The 16,906-nt window shown below is 43.4% G+C and overlaps 1 protein-coding gene across 5 annotated transcripts in view; it reads right to left on the reverse strand.

Moving 5' to 3' along the window:
- Pacsin2 (protein kinase C and casein kinase substrate in neurons 2) overlaps positions 1-16,906 on the reverse strand; it is a 102,942-nt gene that overhangs the window by 52,352 nt on the left and 33,684 nt on the right. Inside the window, exon 1 of one of the 5 annotated variants that reach the window (XM_048444998.3) lies at positions 14,501-14,605. The exons of 3 other annotated variants lie outside the window; for them this stretch is intronic. The gene's annotated coding sequence lies outside the window, so the exon portion shown is untranslated. Of the gene's footprint in view, positions 1-14,296; positions 14,422-14,500; positions 14,606-16,906 lie in introns of those variants that run through there. One more of the 5 variants, XM_048445000.3, reaches the window with a different exon arrangement.

Consider the following 16,906-nt stretch of genomic DNA (forward strand, 5'->3'; position numbering starts at 1 on the left):
GAATAATCTATCCATTTAAAATGAATAAAGTGATTTTTATGAAGTTCACAAGTTGTGTCAGCATCACGAGTCATTTTAAGAACATTTCCATCACACCAAACACAACCCAAGGCCCTTAGCAGTCATGTCTGTTCCTCTGACTCCTAACAATCACTCAGGGTTGGCCTCTCTTTATAATTCATATTAAAGGAATCTTACATGATATGGTCTTGCTTCTTTCACTAAGAACGCCTGTGAAGTTCTTACGTGTTGTAGCCCGTATCAGTCTTTCAGTCTTTTTTAATGCTAAGTACCGTTTTATTGGATAAACACACTCCCATTTGTTTATGCTTAACAAGTTCTGCTCTTGGGATATTATGAAAAGAACTATATTGAATAACTGTGTACTGCTGTGGGAGCGCCTTCACCTCCTTCAGCCAATAGCCGTTAAGATACCAGCCCACTTGGGCGTGGTCTCATACTATAAATGCAGCTGTAAAGCCTGTGCTCACTCTCTTAATTTCTGGCTCTCGCTTCCGGCTGCTAGACTCTGTTCCTGTCCATGCAGAGGACTGGGATCTAGGACAATGATCTGTGAGTCTCCCCTAAATAAATTACCCTTCACTGTATGTAATTCTGCACTAGTGTGGGATTATTTTGTATCTTCCGCCATCAGAGTACAGATCTCTGCAGAGCCCTACGTACGTCCTCATTTCTCTAGAGTACTAGGAACTGCTGGGTCATACTGAGAAACAGCTACCTAAAACCACATTGTCTGACAACTCACCAGTTTGCATTACCATCCAGTGGCATACTGAGCTGGAGCAGACAGAAACAGAAGCACTCATGGGCATCTGCTAAACCAGGTGGCATGAATGACCCAGCCAAATGAATATACAGTCTTAACACTGCCCTTTCTGCTGTGACCACCACTGAGGAGGCCTCAATTGGCAGCTGTAGAGAGCAGGGTCTCCTAGATCAACCTGGCCCTAGGGTCACTGTGTACTGGACTGCACACCCAGGCACCACACAGGAACATGTGGGAGACTTGGGGGTGGAGGGGAAGAAAGGCCAACATTGTTGTCGTGTTCACTACTGAAAACTGGCACTGTTCACTAGTGAGGCATAACCTATACAGATGGGACACAATGAAATATGGGATTAAAACGGTCAATAACTTCTTCGGATGGAGCTATAAGAAACAGGAGTATACTCTTACATTGTCAAAAAGCTTTATGGAAAAATCTGGAAATATAGACAAGGCTGGTAAGAGTTACCAACCTCTGACTGTAGTTCCACTCTGGGGAATACGCCCCAAGCAAATAAACACAAAGGAAAAAATAGCTTGAACAAAATGTTCATCCCAGTAATATTTATAACAACAAAAACTGGAGACAAGTCAAATACTCCAAAGCTAAGAAAACAATGGTGAACTGACAGGACGGACACACACAGCCATCATAAAAGACAGGCAGGAAAGTGGTTTACATTTCAAACTGGATATACACAGAACAGCACAGACATCCGTTATTTGGGGACAAGGGCTGTACATTTTCATCCTTGTCCCCAGTGCTTAGTATGAGGGACACATTTAAATATTAGTCAAGTAACTACATGTCCGAGTCAACTCAGCGAGTGAGTGACAAGCACTGGGGGAGACGTGTGGAAGAAAACTAAGGCCCGAGTCTGGGTCCTGGAAATGACTCGGTGTAAGCCTTACAAGAGAAAGGAGAAACAATATTCTTCCTTTGAATAAGAAAGCTGGGTGCATCTACAAGATGGGCCAGGCCTTTCCACAGAGAAATGTGCCTGTGGTTCATGAGGCTGGCAGGCCGCCTGTCGTATCTGGTACAGAGGGAAAAACAGGGTGGGGCTCTGGGAGGTCCTTCCATGGGTTACCTGCTTTATAAATGCCAAAGTACCTCCCAGAATGTTGGCTACACACAACAGACATTTCTCTCTCGCTCAGACTTTGCAGGTACTGTCTTAAACCCTCGGTGCTTGTTTTCAGAGAGCCTTGTTGATAGTCATAAAGCCTGCTTTTGTCACTGAAGAAACAGGTTTTCTTCTTTTGAATTAATGATCACATTCATGAGGAAGACACACCAGAAATTCAAAGGGTTATAATGTGAAAATTCTTTCTCCTCAGTGTTCTGTGCTATGGCCTGGAACCCACCACATTTCTTCTCAATAGTCCTGGGCTAACCACTGCTACAGCTTCAGCCCCAGGGCATAGCAGGAGGACTGCCAGTTCTTTATGGCCAGCTCCTTCTTACCTGCCTAGAGAAAAGCTACCAACCCAACTGCCAGCCTCTTGCCTCGTTCTGAGCAGTCTACTGGCAACACCCAGAGACCTCTCCTTCCCTGTGTACTGTCAACCAGCAGCTGGCCAATCCACAATCCCTGCAGTTTGAACCTCTATAGTTCACCTCCACCCACCTCCCTTCTCTCTCTCTCTCTCTCTCTCTCTCTCTCTCTCTCTCTCTCAGCAGAGAAAAAATAGCAATTAGAAGGCCAACGCTCCTTCCACTCCTCACTGTCCCCTTTTCTGGCCAAGACTACCATTACTGTCACAGGCCCTGTCTCCCACAGCACACTCTACCTGAGCAAACTCCTTCATTTCCACACATCAAACCACCTTCAACCTTGTGTCCCATCTGTTCTTGGGTTAAATCACATATCCAACTGCTTTCTAGACACCTCCAATCAACCCTCTCACATCCCGGTAAACTCTGCCTCCCTACTTTGTTCCAGACAGTGAAACAGTCTGAAAATCCCACATCAGGAAATGGTCCCAGCACTTGTAGGCTACTCAAGCCAGAAGTTCCCATACCCACACCTTGCTCACACCTCTGTACAAGGTGGGACTGACTACATAACAAGAGTTTCTACAAGCTATGACTGCTTTAAAAGTGGGAAAGTATTCTCATCTAAAGGCACCAAATTCTAAATGTCATGTTTTCTTAGCTTCAACGGAATATACTTGACTGATTGGGGTTTCTGCCCCAAATACAAGTATCCTATACAAACAACCCAAGTAGCCACATTCAACAAAGATTTGCATTAGATTAAAGAACTACTCATTGGCTTACTAACATATCCACATAGCTTTTTGACAATGTGTAAATCAGTCTGCTAAAAAAATGACGAAGTAATATTCCAACAGTATTATAATCCCTTCACCAGTGGGCTGGAGAGATGGCTCAGAGGTTAAGAGCACTTGTTGACCTAGCGAAAGATCTAGGTTCAAGTCCCATGTAGCTTATAATCTTAGGTAAACTCCAGTTCCAGGGGATCCAACTCATTCTTCATAGTGTGAGTCCCAGGTACACATACACTCATGCACATAAAATAACAAATCTTAAAAAAATATATGTGGCAGGGCTCAATAGATGGTTCAGTGGTTAGGAGTGCTTACTGTTTGCCCAAAGGACCTGAGTTTGATTCACAGTAGCTGCACTGGGTGTCTCACAACCACCTTGACCTCCAGCTGGCCTTCAAGGACACCAGCACACACGACCTATTTAATATACACATAAATAAATCTTTTTATACAAAAGAATTCTTTTAACCGGGTGTGGTGGTGCATGCCCTGAATCCTAGCACTCAAAGGTAGAGGCAGGCAGATCTCTGTAAATTCAAGGCCAGTAGGGTCTACAAAGTGAGTTCCAGGATAGCCAAAGCTGTTACTGAGAGAAACCCTGGGGGGAGGGCGGGTCATTTCACGCGGAGCTGGAGAGCACACAGAAGGCACCAACAGCTCTGCATGGCTTTTCTCTCACTTTAGAGTATCTTAAGATCAGAATCAACAGTCTTGAACAAGTGACAAAAGTCTACAGTTACACAAGAGAGGTGTGTCACGAAGCTGCCATCTAGGGTACTAGTTCTGTGGACACCGATAACTCAACAGCTCCCTTCTGCTCCAGCCTGACAGACACTACCACAGCTCACTGTCAGGCACATCAAATACTTCCCTGGGGATCCTCCAGTCAGGGGTGTCTGCTTAGTCAGTGACTTCTTCCTCAAGCTATCATGTCCCACTCAAGAGCTTCATTTCAACTCCAGAAAAGTCACATGGATCCATATGAGTCAGAAGGACTCTTCTAACCAAAGTGGGGGAAAAAATACAGAATGGGTCAGGAGGTTGTCATTTGTTCAGAGGGACAGAAAATGGGAACATTCACCAAGGGCTGGCATGAGGGGAAGGAGTGAGTTCTGTCTGCTAGAGCAAATGGCTGCTGAATCAGGTTCCCAAGAGCAGACAAAGGGCATTATTAACAAGACATATGAGTCAGAGTGTCCCAGGTCAGCCCCTCTAGCTCCTTCCAACCCCTCCACTTTGAGACAGCCCCTCTATAAGCAGGACTTCCTGTCACACAAAGGGCCTCTGTGGGCCTGTGTCCACAGAGGGGGAGTGGATGCTTTTCCTGTGCATAGGAAGCAGTTTCAGAGGCCCTGCCCCAAAGAAAGGTCTGACAAAGCAGATGCCTCTAGGAGCTGCAGTTCTGCCTTAGAGGTGACAGTCGCTGAGTGGAAAATTAGGAACAGCAAGGAAAGGATAATGCCACAGCACATGACCAGGCAAGGTCTCTGAAACTTGTGAGTTTGATTCTTCACAAGACCATATCTTCTGGGGGTCTGATCATATCAGGCAAAATACTTCTGAGGCTTAAGGCAATGTTCATCTGGAAAATGGAATCCAGTCTGTCTTGGATGCTATGTGGAACCAGCAGGATTCTGCTGAGGAGTGGGGGGGGGGGGGGTCTTCTTAAGTCGTGACAGCTAGGTAACTATGTCTGTGGCCCAGGTCTCCAGCACAAAGGGCTCTGTTCTCACAGGACTCACAATCACAGAAAGGACTTCTTCCAACACAGTGCACAACCTCTTCCAAAAGCAAAAGCACCACGGGACACAGAAAGGGTGTTTGAGGCAGAAATCTCACTAAGAAGCCACAGGCCGAAGGGGTAAGCATCCCAGGAGAAGGAACCAGTGTGATAGCAAAAGTTCTGCAGCACACAGTTTAGCTGGCTTTTAAGGTTACTTGGTGGGAAGGGGGTTATTGTTTACAAATAACCACATATATGGGCCAGACACCAGATTGAATCCTCAAGTCACCAGAAGTGACTTATGTCCCATATACTTAACATGAATTTTCAAAAGAAAACAGCACTTTGGGTTCAGAGCCCACCTCCACAAGAATGATAGAAAATGTCACAAAATCATAGCACTACAACACTTTTTAGACATTGTATCTAGAAACGAACTACTCAAATATTTGTCTTGCCATATACCTTTGAAGCTTAAAAACAAAACAAGAAAATTTGGTTTTTTAAGTGTTATAGTGTTGTACTGTAGGCACTGTAAGCATCCAACTACAATGTCACTTTCTCAAGAACCCATTCTGCTCATCTGCACATACCAGCTGGAGCCTACAACATCCCACCCCAGAGAAGGTCGCTGGACCAGTTTGCAGCTGGTGCTCACAACACATTGAAGATTGAAGGAGGGAGGTGGACAGAAGAGGGGGAGATTAAGGAAAAAGGGGAAGGAAGGAAAAAAGGGAGGGAGGAAGGGAGGAAGGGAGGGAGGGAGGGAGGAAGGGAGGAAGGGAGGGAGGGAGGGAGGAAGGAAGGAAGGAAAGAAGGAAGGAAGGAAGGAAAGAAGGAGAGTTCTAATTTGATGCTGATGTTAGTTAAAACAAACAAAGCCAGCAGTTTGGAACAGAAATTCATTTATCAAGCAATAATCTGAAACGAGCCTAAGCAAAGCATCAATCAGTAGCAAAATATCCTTTCTATGAGTAAGATGAGAAGAACTGGACTCTGAGTCTTGGCAACAGCAGTGATGGGGTAAGGTTTAACTTCAAGGCTTTATTCCCAGCTGTAAAATGTGGGGGAAATAAGGCTCTATTTCATGCAGGAAGTTATAAATTTCAAAGACACGTGAAGTGTGAATGCCTACATGTCTGAGGCACTCTACAAACGTTGATCTCTCAAGTTCTCAACCTGCTCATCCTCAAGGTAACTTCTGTCAGCTCTTTGGCCAAAGCCCACCCACAGAACAGATGTCACTTAGCAAGTAGAACATAAGTTACATCAAAGTTCTCTGAAGAAGCTGCACCCAAAGATCCACTCTAAAGCTGGTGCAGACTGCTTGAATTTGGCTGGGTAGAACACTGTGATTCTGGTAAGATGCTATAGGAAGGCCCAGAGCTAACTTTAGTGGTCATCTCTCTTAACTTCTGCATCTTACTTAACATATATGACAAACAGATATACTTCTCAGAAAGGACCACTTAGCTGACCTTTAGACTCAAAATCTAAAGTTAAGGATGCTATGACATTCAAAACCTAAAGAAGAAACTTTCTACCTTGGCTATGAGCTGCCTATGTATGCTCACACCAGATATAACCAGCAAATGTCCTGATAGTCCTCTGTTCTGTGACTATACGTGCTCAAGTACCCTCTTCCATGCTGAGACATGGCATCTAGCGAAGGCTGGCTGCGTTCCTGAGCTAGCATCACTCACAGGGGCTTCTGAGTAGATTTTCCTTGTCTTCCTTTAAAGCACGACTGTTGATAGACACTGACGACACAAGGACAACTCCAGGACACAAAGCCTTCACCATCAATTCACACACTACCTTCCTAGAAAGCGTGTCTAGTGATCATGGTATAAAGGAGAAAAGAAAATCCCATTTCCACCCACAGCAAAGTGCCTAATTACCATACTTGCCTTACCAAGTAATAACTGAGGAGTCTTGAAAAAAGTATCTTGGTTACTATCACAATTTCAATTACAATACTTTCTTTCCTCCTCTTCTCCTTGTCTCCTCCCTTCTCGTTCCCCCATACTCAGTAAAAAACTTTACTGGTTTAAGAAATATCCTGAGCCAGGCATGGCGGCATATGCCTTCAATCTAAATAGTGAGTTCCAGGATAGCCAGGGCTATGTAGAGAGACCCTGCCTCAAAAATAAATTAGATGAAATAAATAAATAAATAAATAAATAAATAAATAAATAAATAAATTAGATGACTGGATGAAGGGAGCGAGGGCAGATGGATGGACAGATAGCCTGTGTCCCACTTTTTACATATTTTCAATAAAAATTTTAATTTATTATGAAAGTCACAGAGACCCTCAAAAATGAAGAAAAGGGGGAGAAATAAAAGAGCAGCAATAGTAGAAAGAGATACATTAAGAGCAAGAGAAAGCAGTATTTAGGGATAATTTTGCAGAATAATCAAAGACACTAAATTACAGATCATTGAAGCCTAATAAGCCCAAACAAGATTTTTAAAATAGCTGCACAGAGACAAGTTAAACTGCAGAACCACAAAGATACAGGGAAAAATCAGAAAAGCAGTCAGAGAAAATCACAGCTTGCTCTCAGAGAGTCCCAATTAGACCAGTACCAACAGTGAAAGCCAGAAAACACCGGAGTAGGACATAATGTGCTGAGCAAAGATAACTGCCTAGTAAGAACCCATGTCCAAGCTGGGTGGTGGTGATACATGCCTTTAATCCTAGCACTAGGGAGGTAGAGGCAGGCAGATCTCTGTGAGTTCGAGGCCAGCCTGGTGTACAGGACAGCTAGGGCTGTTACACAGTGAAACTCTGTCTTGAAAAACAAACAAACACACCCAGCAAACCCAGTTTGTAAGGGTCAGACCTTTCAGACAAGTATGCCATCCAAAAGCCCTGCAGAAAGGACCCTAAAAGGATGCTGACCAGACTAATCCTCCTGGATGGGTGCCCAGGTGAGAGGAGCATCACTCTGGAGACAGTAAGGATGGTCCACCTCCACGTAAAGAGAACAGGATTAAAACTGAGCCGGCAGAGTGTGAACTAATATCTAGAGGGGAACTGCTAGATATTAGGAGACAAAAGAAGCGACCAAGCCCAAGAGCCTTAGCTAGCATACTAAGGAGGACTGGGGCCTTCTTCAGAGCCGTGGGGACAGAAGGACTAGATCTGAAACCCACGGAGGAGAGTTCCCTTGGGCAGAGTGGAGAACTTGGGCCATCCAACAGGGCACTCACCAGTCCTTTAAGGCTGGATGGCTCAAATGAGAAACTGACTTGACAATTTTAACATAAATAGACACAAGAAGCTAGTAGCCCAACAAGTGGTAAGGCTTCAAAGAGAAATAAAGAACACAGAAGTAGCTTAAGATGGAAAATAACTGCTTTGGGCCAGGGAAATAGGAAGTGGGTGCCTGAAGCACATACTAAGCTCTAGAACAGTGGTTCTCAGCCTTCCTAAGGCTGCGACCCTTCAATACACTCCCTCATGCTGTGGTGACCCCAAACTATAAAATTATTTTCATTGCTATTCCATGACTGTAGTTTTGCTACTGCTATGAATTATAATGCAAATATTTTTGAATCTGGAGATTGTCAATGGGGTTACAACCCACAGGTTGAGAAGCACTACTCTAAAGAATGATGAATTAATCCTTTCTGACCTCCAAGATGTTGTTCCTTCTGGGTCTGCTTCTGTCTGACAAACCCTCCCAACAAAACTGCTCACCAATCTGTAGACTAAAGCTCCTAAAGTTCTCCAAGACACTCATTACCCTGCTGTTTACAAGTCTCTAGCACACACTTTTATCCTCAGTACTTAGGAGAAAGGGGCAGGTCAATCTCTGCGAATTCAAGGCCAGCCTGGTCTATATATAAAGTTTCAAACCAGTCAGAGCTACAGAGTAAGAACACGTCTCAAAAGACAAAAAAAAAAAAAAAAAAAAAAGAAGGAGGAGGAGGAGGAGGAGGAGGAGGAGGAGGAGGAGGAGGAGGAAGAGGAAGAGGAGGGAGAAGGAGGAAGAAAAAACTCAGCCTCCACTATCTATGGATGCCACGAGTCTAGCTCACTACCTGCTGAGGGTTACCACAAGCCCAAATGGATAAATGAAATAAATGAACGTGCAAGTGTATAAATGAACAAATAGATACAGGCAGCCAATATCCAGGCGAACTGTGTCTCAAGGTAATGAACTAATAGATGGCTGGAAATGTGCACAAGACAACAAAAACATTGAGGAGTAGGGACAATCATGGTTGATAAAGCTTGATGTCACAGCTTTTCATCATGCCATCTTCAACTCCCCTCAAATTCAAACTTCAGCCATCATAGTTCACTAGATGTGCTCAAGTGAATTTAATGTCTTAAAGAGTTCACTGTCAAACATGATTCTTTCTTAACGGCTTAGTCATCTCTCTAGCCTCTCCTTAATTTTTTCTTTAAGAGACAGGGTCAGTCAGGTGGTGATGGCACATGCCTTCATTCCCAGCACTTGGTATGTGGAGGCAGGAGGATCTCTGTGAGGTCGAGGCCAGCCTGGTCTATACAGTGAGTTCTAAGACAGGCTCCAAAGCTACAGAGAAACCCTGTCTTGAAAAAACAAAAAACAAACAAAAAAAAAACAAAAAAACAACAGAGAGGAAGAGAGAGAAGGTCTCAATTCGTAGCTCTAGATGACATGAAACTTAGAATGTAGAGTAGAGCATGCTGGCTTTGAAATCAGAGACCCATCTGCCCCTACTTCCCAAGTGCTTAAAGAAAGACATGGGACATCACATCCAGCAAGCCCCTACATTTTTTTTTTTAAAGAACCTAGGTCTGCAGTAACTCAGTGGTAGAGCACTTGGCTAACATGCCTGAGTTTATTTCCCAACACACACACATGTTCACACACACACACACACACACACATCTCTACACAAAGAGGACTGCTGCAATTCATTAGCTCACTCATTCTTTCATCCACACTACTGACTTTTGTTTTTCCTATTACTATCTGACATACAAGCATATTTCTCTGTCTAGCACTGAAGCCCGAGATAACTAGCAAAAGTCTCTTCTAAGTCTGAAAGGGCATTCTGAGGCTATCACTGGAACAGTCTGAAGAAAAGCCCGTAAGTATAGATGTGCAGAAAGCCCAAATGTCCGGAGCACAAATTCTCACTGACTTCAGCAAATCAGCGCAGCAGGAACCTCACAGCCCCACCTGTCTCTGACTCTTCGAGGACAAAGTGGGCAGAAGCTAAGACCACAAAGAATGTGTGTCACATAGTACTGGCTGACTCCAACAAGAGATGGGTCAATTATATTATCAGGAAAAGGAAGTCAGGTGAAATAGTCTATATGAACACACTAAAACTACAAAAGAAGCTGGAGAGATGGTTCAAACATTAAGAGTACTGGCTGCTCTTACAGAGACGCAGGTTCAATTCTTAGCACTCACATGGCAGCTTGTTCACAATCACCTCTACCTCTAATACCAGGGGATTCCGTGCCATCTTCTGGCCTTTAAGGACACCACGCATGCATGTGGTGCATAGATACACATGCAGGCAAAACACTGATACACAAATAAATTACACAAACAAATCATAAATAAGTTGAAAAATCTTAATGAAAATACAAAAGTCTAAAATACCGAGAAACAAAAGTCACTAAGGGTGGGAGTAGATGATGCACTGAGAAGTAGTCTGCTCCTGGCCTTAGCCTTGCTCTTTAGGCCCAGGTGTTATCAACTGACTCACAGTCTGTAAGCAACAGCCTCTCCAGGGATACAAAAGGTGCCCATTACAATGGCAGGGAGAGTCACAGCTCTGTCCTACAGCATGAAAATATCACTCATGGAACTCATTTCTTTCTTGGCTTTTATAGATTACAGTAAGTAAACATTGATTAAATTAAATTTTAAGCACAAATTAAGATATCTATAAAGACATCCATTTTCCTGGAATGTATATATTTCAGAATTTTTAATTTGTTTATTTGTTTGAGCATGGTCTTGTCAGGTCCAAAGGAAACTCCACTTTCCCCAAACTCCAAAGACAGTTCCCCTATCCAGAAACGAGCTCTACCTGGACTACAGGAGGATTTCTGGAGGTTGGATAAAGAACTTGTGAAGCCGGCTCCCCTCTACGAAGAGGGGTCATTCATTCCCTTGCCTCTGGCAGAAGGGACATACAGCTACATGAGGTGCCTATCAGCATATCAGCATATCAAAGCGCATGTTGGTATCACAAGCATCTCTCACACATTTCAAAGCCCATCCTAATCCTAGACCTTCTCACCTCCACCAGCTCACAGGTTCCCTTCCCGGACACAAACACACACACACACACACTCCTTATAACCCTGCTGTTCTCACTGTTTGCTCTGCTCTGCTCCTGCTCCTCTCCCTGTGCGTTCACTATTCCCTACCCACTGCTATTCTCCCCTCTCTCACAGGTAGTTCTGGTGTCGTCTGCTGACCAAGTTAAGTCTACTTTCTCTTTCTGCTCTGAACTCTTCCAGATCCTCTGGCTGTTCTCTCATATCTACAGTAAAAGCCTTGTCCTTAACCACCATGTTTATACAGACCTTACTGTAGAGCCCTGGCTGTTCTGGAGCTCAATATGTAAACCAGATAGGCCTGGAACTCACAGAGATCCACCTACCTCTACCTCTCGAGCGCTGGGATTAAAGGCAAGCACCACTACACTTAGTCTATTTTAGAATTTTTTTTAAGGATTATACTCTAAATTAATCTTAAAAAGTAAAAATACATGTCTATAACCTCCCCCAGAGTACCAGAAGTAAGTACGCTTTGGACAACAGCACGGTGTTATAATTTTGCTGGCCTTCCCTGCCAGTACCCTTGTCTCTTAAAGGGTTAAGAGAAGCTCCGCCCACTCCCAATCCCCCCTTCCTACCAAAGCAAGCTGATCTCTGCTCCTCCCCCCTCCCCTTGCAGTTCTTCTGAGGAGGCAGCTTTCTGTCTCTCTCCCCCTTTCCTTCTCTCTCCTTTCCTCTTCTCTCTCTCTGTCCCTCTATTCCTCTCTTACCCCATAATCCTCTACCCTTATACCCTCCCAATATCCACTAAATAAGTTCTCCATATCTAAGCTCTCTCTGCATGGAGTATCTGTCTGTCCCTATCTGCAATCCCCCACACCAGCAGTGGGACCTACCAGGGTCACTCACACAGTAAATCCTAACACAGGGAGCCATATCCAAGTAGAGGGAGCCAGTCACTGTTTTCAGGCAATCTGTGCTTGTATCTGAATTTCAGGAGGACTCGAACCAGTTTTTACAGAGAATTTTGTGAAGATTGGGTTCTAAAGATTGAACCCAGGGCCTCACACACTCCAAGCACTGGCCTGCCCCAAGAAACTTTAAAGATTCTGAAAAGCAGTGAATAAATTCCATTTTATTAACTAAATCATTTCTTTATTTACATTATAATTTTTTTAAAGTCTCTCATGCTGCCAAACCTGTCTTAAGAGTTCAAAGCTGTTAGTATTCCCATGCAGGAACTGAAACACACAAATACTAAGAAACAGGAGCTTGTGTTCGGGGTTTTCCTGTCATGTTTCCTCTTTCAAAGAAGAACGAAGTACTTGTCCATTTTTTTTTTTTTACTAGATGTGATCTTAATAGGGTTGGCAGTCTCATCTACAGATAACACATAATGGGGCTCAATTGGTTGGGACCTAATTTAGGAGAGAGGCAGGAAAAACTATGAAATAGAGAACTCTTTATTTTTAAGAAAAAGTATCTCTCAAAGGCAGAACTGTCAGTGCCCTTTGTACTGATAATGACCTCATTATACATTATATTCTATATTAATCTACTTTATTCATTATGCGTTTAAGCCAAATAGTACTCATCAAAACTTGTTATTTAATAAAAGCTGAGTGTTTGGAAATGCGAAGAAGAAAATGAACTCTTGGGGGCTGGAGAGATGGCTCAGCGGTTAAGAGCATTGCCTGCTCTTCCAAAGGTCCTGAGTTCAATTCCCGGCAACCACATGGTGGCTCACAACCATCTGTAATGATGTCTGTCAGACATACACACAGACAGAATATTGTGTACATAATAAATAAATAAATTTGAAAAAAAAAGAACACTTGCTGCTTTAAAAAAAAATTAAAAAAAAAAAAAAAAAGAAAATGAACTCTTGGGGTCAGGGCTAAGGCTCATGAGTGAGTCCTCCCGCCTTGCACTGATCTGAGAGAAGAGGGGCCATTCAAGATTTAATGTTGAGAAAGCAGATTGTCTATCAAACAAAGGTAATGACCTAGGAAAAGGAACCGTAGCTTCCAGACTCAGCACCTAGGAAAAGGAACCGTAGCTTCCAGACTCAGCTAACAAGCTGTGTGACCTTGAACGAGTCACTACACTTCTTGGTCTCAATTCCTTTGTCAAAATGATAGGCCTAGCCACAACTGCTCCAAGAGTCCTCCAACTCTAAATACCAAGCTCTTTGAAATTAAGTCATCTTATAACCTAGCATGTGGGTGAGCAAGAGCCAAACAAAAAGAAGGGCTATAGAAGGCATATTCTTACTTACTGGTGGAGCCCTCATACCCGCAAAGTACGCTTGGCTTGAAGTTATGAAACTGCTTTGTTATTTTCACAAGTGCATCACTTAAAGAATATTCAGTAGAAAAAAAAAGAATATTCAGTAGACTATTCTATGATCAAAAAAGTTTAAAGAAGGAGCTGGCCACAGGTACAAGAGCAAAACTAAAACTGATGGGCCTGATTAAGTTCTAACATTTATATACTGTGGAAGAGTTCCCTGTGACTCAAACAGTGCTAGACATAAGCACAAATCACAGCAGGTGAGACTCTAACAGGACCGTGTGCTCATGTGGTAGCACAGCCTGCACCAGCAGAGTGCTTACAACAGAACCAGGCCACTACCTAGTTCAATGATCATGGCAATGGTGATCCAGTAGAATAAGCCATGCAGGGAAGGTCACTTAACGTAGCAAGTTTTTTGTTTTAGCTTTTAATTACAATTACAATTACAAAAAGAAAAGAGAGGAGAGTTATAATTTTCAGTTCCAGAATATGACTTTTGAGATAAGAAATAATTTTAAATGTGTATGAAGCTGCTTGGTTTTTAAAATAGAATGTCTGATAACTGTTAAAGCATAAAGTTTCTAGCACTGGAGTCAGGGCACGGGGTCTAAGAAATGAGAAAAGAGCTGACTCAGGCGGGGAGGAAAAGCTCATTTGCTGGCTTTTCTCTCTGTGCCTATAGATTAGCTCTGGCTTTTAAAAAAGGAACCGCGTACATAATAAACATATCATCTGAAAGTCAGGAAATAAGAGCCCTCTAGTAACAAACAGTTAACTCGGGTAACTCATTAGCTAGGCAGTTAGAGGTATGCAAGCTGGCAGAAACCATGCTGAAGCAGTCCACAGTGATCCATTGGAAAAGGAACCATGTACAGAGTCAAAGATTATAAAGCACAGTCTTCATTTTTTGCTCAGGTCAAAATCTAGCACAGGAGAATCAAGCACTTACTGTCATTTTCTCAGGGCATGCAGGCTAAAACATTCCGTGCTGGTTAATGTGGAACTGGCTGAACACTTCCGTCAAGAATCTCTCAAACTAAGTAGGCTTACTTACAAGGTGAGACTGCTGTTAATCATATGAACAAAACAACAACAACAAAAAAAAAGCACAGACATTCTACTTTCAGACAGGTCTACCTTAAAAATCACTCACGTTTCTGTCAGACGCTGGCTGCAGCCGCCTAACTTGGCAGATCTGTTTAGTACCTGCCTCCTTCCAACCCGGCTGGTAGGTCTGACCTCCCTCTCCCAGCCAAATTCTCCCAGCACATTTCATCATTTCCTGTTGGCTGCTGAGATAAGGTCATTCCTCACACTGCTGCATTCACAGTCCAAGCACCAGGTTCTGACTGCAGCTGGCTCCTGCCTGCCTGGGCCATCACAGAACAGCTTTCTTTTCAGAAAGTGACCCCAGGAATCTCAGCATTCCCTGAAAACCAGGCAACAAATTTATGCTGCTCCTCCAAACCAAAGTGTGTGCTCCCCAACTTACAAAACAGACTCGCCTTGTCTTTCGGGTCCTACTACTTAGGACAGAAAAGAGGGATTGCCATATCTCAGGAGCAGGTATAAAGTGGCCTATGTTTCCCACGGTTTGTTTACATGGGTGGGCTAACTTTACCATTTCCCTTTTAGCACTCTGCTCCCATGCTGTACTCTCTAATGCAAAGTAGCTAGTTAGTGGAAGACAATGGGGAACTGGATGCAGAGGACAAGACGGGAGATAAGTATGGGGCAACTGTCTCCAAAGAAGGAGGGTACACAAATATGCAAAATGAACAGAGTAAAAAGCAAAAGCCACCCCATTTCTTCTACTCTGATAAAGAACTGAAAGGAAAAATGATGTTCAAATTTTGGATACAATATGTACACAAGAATGCACAGTCATGAGCCCCTGCACAAAGAGGCTGGGAGGGCGGGCAGGATAGGGAAGTGGGAAGGAACAGAAATTACAGAGGGCTTCTGAGTTTCTGGTTCTTTTTTTTTTCTTTCCTTTCAGTACTTGAGATAGAACCAGGACCTCACAATAGACACAGACTAGACCTATTTCTGGTTCCTGAACCATACATACTATACATGTAAAAATCCATGCATATTTATATCTGGACACTTTTATGTACACATATTATTCGCCAATAAAGACTTTTTAATTACATGCAAGATGGCTAAGCAGGTGGAGAAACTACCTCCCCATGCTTCCCTCCCAGACAAGTTCAACCCCTTCCATACAGTCAGCTAGGACACTATGTCTAAATGGCAGTGGCTGGGAAAGGGTCACTTTAGGAATGAGCCAAGAGGAAGAATGCAGTTAAATTAAATTAGGTGACTGGTGAAATAATCCATTGCAAGGGAAAATGATGCACGTGAGCATTTGGTTATTAGTCAGTGTTACTGATGTCACTGTTGATGTGAGCATTCAAAAGTCACCTAGTCTCACCTTGTACAAATCAGTTAGAGGTCTCTTTCTGAAATCTTGTACCGGAAACCTCTTAAAAGAAAACATCAGAAAAGACCACATCAACAGAAGTTATCACTTGACCTCAGAAGGGAAAGGGGGGGCAAGGATACCTGGCAGCCTCGCCTTGACAGACTTCATTACCTCCCATTTATCTGGGTCCCTCTCTAAATTCAGCAAGCCCAAGACACAAACCCAGGTAGTTAGCTGCGCTGGTAGTAGAAGTCCTCCAACTACAGGGTCCTAATTTATTAGTATTCCAATTGCCACATCTGCAGAAAGGAGACTAGATCAAGTCAGCTGCCCCAGGACAGGCCACCAGGATACAGCTGTTCTAGAACAGTAGTTCTCAGTCTGTGGGTCGTGACCTCTTCTGCAAACCTCTTATCTCCAAAAATAGTTACATTACGACTTATAACAGTAGCAAAACTACAGTTATGAAGTAGCAACGAAAATAATGTTCTGGTTGGGGTCACCACAACATGAGGAACTGCATTAAAGGGTCACAGCATTAGGAAGGTTGAGAACCACTGCTCTAGAAGGACTGAGACTCATTGTCTTGCCTTTCCTTTCTGTTGCTCTTTCTTCTTCTTTCCTCCCTATCTGCTTTTGTCCTCCTTCCTCCTTTCCCTTTACCAAAATATTGACTTGCATAGAACTGAGTGCATCACTTCGTGGCACTGACAGAATGTGTCTCAAGCCTCAAGCTCCCTGTGCCCTTTGCAGCATTCCCTGGCTTGGCAAACACTAATCTATGGTTTTTAATGAGTAGTTTCTGTTGTTGAAACATAACCTAGCCACACAGCCCAAACTGAGCTCAAACTTGGGATCTCCCTGCCTCAACATTGGTATCTGCCTTTCTGCAGATACAGAGAATAGAATCCTAATAGTGTAAGTCTGTGAAAGAGGGAGCTCTCCCTGGGCTCCTGCATAGCTTCTGCCATCCTAGGGGAGTAGAGTTCCAGTAACAGAACTTCCCACCCAGTGCCACTTCTACAGTACCCTGGAGACAACACTGACTATGAACTGCACTGCAAGGGAAAAGCTTCATAACATTTTAGCCTAAGTATATTGTATTGAGACTTAGACCTTAAAGTGACTGAC

The sequence above is a fragment of the Myodes glareolus genome, chromosome 19 (assembly GCF_982192425.1).
Source record: "Myodes glareolus chromosome 19, mMyoGla1.1, whole genome shotgun sequence".
NCBI lineage: Eukaryota > Metazoa > Chordata > Mammalia > Rodentia > Cricetidae > Myodes > Myodes glareolus.